Here is a 7076-nt window from a genome sequence, read left to right as displayed (position 1 = left end):
CTCTTTTTTTCCCCTCCCTCCCCGCTCTCCTCGCCATCATGAACCCTTGATAATTTATAAATTATTATTTTGTCATATCTTGTCCTGTTCGACCATCAGCCACACTTCCATAGCCCCCCAGCCACCCCCCTCCCATGAGTGGCTGGCCCCTGGCCCCAGCTTATTCTCCACACTTACTCTGGAGTTCCCTGCGGATTTCCTTACATTTTACGAGCTTGGCTCCTCTCCGAAGGGACACTGGTTACGTATATCTTACGCAGCATTTCTACAAGCTTCGTAGTTGGAAGGTTGTCAAGAGTTTTACTCCGCTGGGATACTAAAAATAGTGGATAGAGGTGTGGGGATACCCCTTTAGGACTTGTTCTTACCTGGAGCACCCCGGGCCACATCTCTGCAGACCCAGAAAGCCAGGCTAAGCACCTGCTGTGAGCCCGGCACTGGTTGGGGTCCTGAGGAGTCAGAACGGGAACTGTTTGGAGCGCTGCCTCAAACACAGTGGCTGTGTGGCATAAGTAGTTCAGAGGTATCTGCAATATTCCATTTCATTCACACTGTCGTTTTCCACGTCATATGTCTGCATCTGGCTCTGCAGCCTTCCTGCCCTGTGTTCATGGCCCCAGGGGCCGGGAGCAGGACTTTACAATATGAAAAACACCTCTCCTCTCGCTCACTCGCTTTAACGCTCCGCCAGCTGGGCCTCCAGCATGACACAGCATCCTGCCCGCCAGGCTTCCTGGAAGCCTGTGCTGGCCTGCCCAGCATGACAAAGCATTCTCTGACAATGGCGGGCAGGGGTCTTCTCTTATTGTCTGCAGCAGAATGGGCCCCTCTCCCAGACCTCCAGCTCCCACTTACACTTGCCCCTGGGGCTCCCACCTGGTGCACCAAGGCAAGGTCTGGAAGGTGGCACCAGCCTCAGACCATCCCACCAGCACTTCACATTCAACGCAGTCTCTCACTGAATACCCTCCCCCTCCCCAATCGTCCCTCCCTCCCTAACTCAGTGTGCTGGTTCCTGCCACCAGCATTTCACACCTGGGAAAGGGTCGCCACCCACCACATCACCCACACCTGAAACCTGGGCCTTCCTGGCACGCCTCCTTACCCCACATCAAGGCCATTGCTGCAGACCTTCCCCTCCACCCCTTTTTGCATGTGACCTTCCTCCCATCCCTAGAGCCACAGACCTGGTTTGGATCTCCATCCCTGTGACCTAGGCCAGAGCCTGATATCACCCACCAGCCAACGGTTCCCCACTCTTCTTACGGCCTCTTCTCCTGAGCTCCACCAGCCTGCACAGCCTCGGTCCCAGCCTGCCTGCAAAGCTCCTGAGGGCCGACCCCAATCTGCCTCTTGCCCTGCTCCCTTGCTGCGTAAGCCCAGACAGCCTCCTATCTTCGTGCCCATGCACACGCCCTCCTCTGCCCTGGCTGGTCTTTTCCTGGTTCCCTTCCTGCTGATTCCTTCTCGTCTCTTTAGCTGCAGCTCAGGAGCCTGATCTCTGAGGTGGCAACAGATACAAGCATTCCCCGTGTCGCTGCTACAGTAAGGTCCCTGAGCTGCTCTCTGCCACAGGACACCCCACCCCCACCTCCGCCATATTGAATTCACAGTCTGAGTGTCTGTCTCTCCCCGCAGACAGTGCGTTCCAGGAAGGCAGGGGCGGTGGCCCAGACCCTCGCACAGGGCTCTCTGGCTCCCGGATGATCAGCCTCATCGCTGTAGTCGGCTCTGCACCATACAGGCACATACCATTTCCTCTCAGCCATCTTTAGGCCATGGGCCCAGCCTCACTTCTCCAATGCAGACCTGCTCCCAAATCCACCTCTTCCATGAAACCATCCCAGACTGGCCCGGGTCCACCTGCTGTTGCTATGGAAACTGCCTCCTATCTTTCAGCTACCCCTGTACTTAGGTAAGTTAGCACTCGGTGTAGCCTGGGGGCTGGGATTGAGCCCATAGTAGACATGCAGGAGTTCTGGAAGGTTCAAGGCTCTCCACCCACCAAACCATAAAGGAGCTGTTGTTGCTAAGGCAACAACTGGATCAATAGAGCCGCAGAGACGAGACAGGGCAGGCAGGCAGGAAACGGGGAGCTAACGAGTACCAGGAGGAAGAAATATCCTGGAATTGGCTGTGGTGATGGTTGCACCACTCGTGTCAATGTGATGGGATGGGATGACCGAAATAGACGCGACATGTGTATGCTGGAGGCATGTTAAAAATAAACCAAAAATGTAAAAGATGATGTCATTCGTGATGACCCATCTGAGCCCTGGGCATGGCACTGTGGGTCTGTTTGAAGGCCTGGGGTCAGGTTCCTGTTCTGGGCTGTCATGATTACTATGTCATGTCAGTTCCTTCCTCCCCACAATGGAGGTCATGACAGCCTCACAGGAACACTGCGGGCAAGCACTTGGCAAACAGTAAAGCCAAATTAAGTATGGGGTGTGATAATGACCCCTGGCGCCAACCATGTAGCAGTCCTGGTGGCGGTAGTAGATTGCATGTTGGTCTGCTAATTACAAGGTTAGCAGCTCGAAACCCCCAGCCTCTCCTTGGGAAAAAGGTGAGGCTTTCTACTCCTAGAGCGTTCCAATCGCGGAAACCCAGGGGCAGTTCTGCCCTGTCCTGTGGGTTCACTATGAGCCAACTCAACTTGCTGATGGTTAGTACCAACCAACCCCCATCCAGGCTCCACTTCCTACCCCTGACCCTGGAGCTCTGGTTCTTCCTGGAGGCTACTGAGAATCAAGAGGAAGCTACCTCTAGAACAGAGCAGACACAACAACCTAGCAAGTGCTCTCAGGAGAGCCTCAGACCGGGAGTGGGAAGGAAACGCTGGCGGTCTCAGGGCCCACTGTCTGGACCTCCAGAGTACGCCCCCACCCAGCTGGGATGCCCAAGATGAAGGGCAGGAGAGACAACACCTGTCTTTGCAGGAAAGCAAAGATGATGCATCTGAGGCTTTCCCGGGACAGGGGAGGGAAATGAGTTCACATGCTGAGAAGTGAGAACCCAGGTCTTCATGAGGTCCAGAGTAGAAGTGCCCCAGGGATCGGCTCTCTGGTCTTGCTCTATGGAGGGCCAAAGGGCCCCAGAGCCAGCCTTCCACCGCCCTGGGTCTCAGCAGCTTTGAGTGAGAAGAGATCTTCGTCCAGGGCCCCCACTCCCCACCCCACCCCCAGGCTCGGTGTACCTAGGGTCCTAGAATGGATGGCATCGCTGAAGGGGCGAAGGGGATGCAGACTGCCAGTGGGGGTGACACCAAAATGGACATCCAGGTTGTTGCCGCCAGGGAGGGGCTGCCAAGGCAGTGATGTCACCCGGTAGGTGTGCAATGCTAACTTCTCATCGCCTCCCCGTTTGGTCATCTGCCTGACAAGGTGAGGGCTGGTGAGCGTCGATGGTCATGGTGTCCACCACTGGACGGGAGGCGTGTCTCTGCTTTGGTCACAGGGAGAGGGGACAAGCTCCAGGAAGCTTTGTGCTTCAAAAAGAGGAGGCAGCTGTGGGCAGCATGACAGTGAATCAGAGAGAAGGCCACTGTCACACTGGTGGCAACCCAAGAGCATCTGAGGCGGTGTGCAGGGGGAGGCAGGAACCCCGTGCTGCAGTGCAAGCAGCCCCTCTCCAGTGACCAGGGAGGCAGCAGGAAGCCCCCCAGGTCAAGGGTCTCCACTCCCAAGGCCATCCAACACCAGCTGCCCACAAATGAACATCAAAGGGGGTTGCCGCATTATCGGGGAACGTTATGCAAAACTGCCATCGTGCTTGGCGTCGGCTCAAAGACTGCAGCTTGCCGACTGTCTGTACCTCCTGTTCTCTGTCAGGGCGAGCGATCCTCTCTCCATCCCAGCCACCCACCTTCTGCTTCCTCCTGCACGTGCTCCACGGCCACAGCATCACCTTAAAACAAGGGCGCCAGGCCCCAGACTGAGACGCCTTGGAAGAGACTGGCGGGGACCATGACTTCTAGTTTGGGAACAGACAAAACGCAGACCCACCCTGAAGCGCTGGAGTCTCAGAAAGTGCCAACAGTTAAGGCTCTCGGCTGCGCACCGGAAGGCTGGAGGTCAGAGTCCACCCTGGGGTGCCTCGGAAGAAAGGTTTGCCCTGGACAAGTCCATGGAGCGCGGTCTGCCCTGACCCCTAGGAGGTCAGGGGTGCCTCAATTATAACTGGAGGGGGGAAGCACCCACAGAGATGTGCAGGGCAGTAACGACTAAGCTAGGGCCTGAGTGAGAGCTCAGCCACAACACCACCACCACGAACACACACACACACACACACCCGGCCCCCACTGCCACAGCACATTGAGGGGGTGAGGAGGGGGCCACGAGGGCCTTGTCAGCTCCTTGCTGCACAGAGGACCAACCAGGCGGTTGGCTTCTGGGTAATTTCCCAACCAGCTGCCTAACATCAATGGAAGGACTCAACCCCTGGCCCTACTGCAATGTTCCCCACAGCGTGATCTCTGGGGTGGCAAGGGGTATGAGGCGCTTCTTGGCCGGGTGCATCCTTCTGCGTTTGCTCCGTGAGAAGAACTGGTATGTGTGTGGGTGGGATGGGGGGTGGGGGATGCCTGGCTACCAACATATGGGAAATGGACTTAAGTCCCAGGAGGAGTGTCCTAAAATATTTATGGATTCTTCCTCCTCCGGGGGCTCTGAATCACCAGGTTCATTGTTCAGGAGCAACCCTACTATCTCTGGGTGTCCCCAGCTCAGTTGAGAGGCACATCAATAGTTGCTGGACTTAAATTCCCACCTGCTGTCCACAGCTAGCCTGCATTTCTGGAAGGCAGGGACCGTGTGTTCAATTCTCTTCACACACAAACATACAAATACACTGTTGATGCTGTTAGGTGCTGGGGTGGGGGTCGGGTCTCTGAATTTGGCTCCTCTACCCAAGTTTCTATAACTCTCACCAAAGGACGGGGTGGGGCTGTGCAAGGAGGGCCGGTATCACACTAGTACAGGGGACTGGTTTCCACTCCCTCGCTACATGGATGAGCCATCTTTGAAGCCGCAGAGAAGAGAGAAGCCCCCCAGGGCCACTGAGAGAACGAGTTCAAACTCTCCGTCTGAAGGGGCAGAGGCCTCCTCTAGGTTCCCCCATCCCAGGAGAGTGAAGGGAGACGGGGTATCCAACCTGGGAGAGTTACTGAGCGTTTCCACATCCTGAAAAATAATAAGAACCAAACTCACTGCCTTCGAGCCAATCCCGACTCCTAGTGACCGTATAGGACAGGGTAGAACTACCCCTGTGAGTGTCCAAGCCTGTCGCTCTTTATGGGAGTCGGAAGTCCAGTCTTTCTCCCACTAAAAAAATAAAGTTCGAGTTTAATAAGCACTCCGTGAACACTCTCAGATAGACATACACCTGATCCACGAATATGTCTACGATACTAAAAACAAAACAACTCACTGCCATCGAGTTGATTCCAACTCGTAATGACCCTACAGGACAGGGTAGAACTGGCCTTGGCTTCGGAAACTGCCACTCTTTGGGGGAGCAGAAAGCCTCCTCTCTCTCCCTAAGAGCGGCTGGTGGTTTCAAACTGCAGACTTTACAGAAGGCAGCCCAGCGTACAACCAGTGCACCACCAGGGCTCTATGTGGTCTCGTTATTAGTGCTAGCTGTCACCAAGGGGACTCTGACTCCAGGGAACCCCGTGTGTGCAGCACAGACCTGCTCCTTCTGGCTTCAGAGCTAGGACCTTGGTGGAGCAAATCGTCTTTCAGCTTTCAGCAAGTATCCAAGTCAGCTCTGTCGCTCAGGGTCTTCGACGGCACACATACTTCTACATCGTACATACAGGTACTGTGTGCACTGGTAACATGCAGGCAAGAGCCTGGCATATACTGGATACATCCCAGCGGAATCCATTCACCACTCAATGATTAGTGAGTCAGAGTATCATCACAGCCCACTCCTGTCCTTCAATGGCTATTCCATTAAGAACTGTTGACAAATCAAATGTGTTCTGACAAAGAGTAAACAAAAGTCAACAAATGCACTGCCACTGAGTCAATGTCGACTCATTAACGGCCCTACAGTACAGGGCAGAACTGCCCCCTGTGAGTTTCCGAGACTGTAGCTATTAACAGGAGTAGAAAGCCCCATCGTTCTCCCTTGGAGAGGTTGGTGGTTTCGAACTGCTAGTCTTGTGGATCGCAGCCCAGTGTGTAACCCCTATACAGTACCATCAAGCCTCCCTTGACAAAGAATAAGTACCAGTATGATTGGCTCTCTTTCTCAGGCTCAGTAGTTCCTGAGACACTCAAAAAAGGGGGGGGCCACTTTTAAAACACAACAGCCACAAGCTGAGAAGAGAAATCTCAGGGCCCTTGCTCTATTGAGGTAGGTCACTTCCCCTTCTGAGACTCAGAGTGTCCATCAGTTCAATGGGATTAATACTTCCCCTACCCCCCAGGACCCCGGTCATAAAGTCATTGGTGTATAAAGCCAACCCTGTAGTCACACAATGTACTACTACCGTTAGCATCAAAACTGAAAAAAAACGCATTGCCATCGTGTCAAGTCTGACTCATGGAGACCCAATAGGGCAGGGGAGGACTCCCATGGGTCTCTGAGACCGTAGCTCCTTACAGCCGTAGAAAGCCTCATCTTTCTCGAAGGAGTGGCTCGTGGTTTCAAACTGCTGACCTTGTGGCTAGCTGCCCAACGTGTTACCCACCCACGATGCCACCAGGGCTAGCAATCTATTAATCACTCCTGCGGCTTTGCCCAGAATGCCTTACAAACAGGTAAGGCTCTGAGCCTCCCGTCTCCGGGACAGATACCTGACACAGCAGTTGAGAAGATCTTGGTGTAAATCGAACCCTGTTGTAAATACTCAAAAGAGTTTCCTCAGGCAACCTGAGTGCATCCGGGGAGAGGCTAGACATCTTCCCCACGTCTGGCGGGTGCACTCGGGTCCCGGACAATTGGGATCTCTTTAAAGCCAGACAGGCCCCTCTCGGGGAACTCGCACACTCGGAGGGAGGGGAGATTCCTGAGGTTTGGGGCGCAGGGCCCGGCCCGGCCGGGCGGGAGGACGCTGGACAGAC

The sequence above is a fragment of the Echinops telfairi genome, unplaced genomic scaffold (genome assembly GCF_000313985.2).
Source record: "Echinops telfairi isolate 266 unplaced genomic scaffold, ASM31398v2 ScPeMD7_7400;HRSCAF=8409, whole genome shotgun sequence".
Taxonomy (NCBI): domain Eukaryota; kingdom Metazoa; phylum Chordata; class Mammalia; order Afrosoricida; family Tenrecidae; genus Echinops; species Echinops telfairi.
This window is presented reverse-complemented; position numbering follows the sequence as displayed.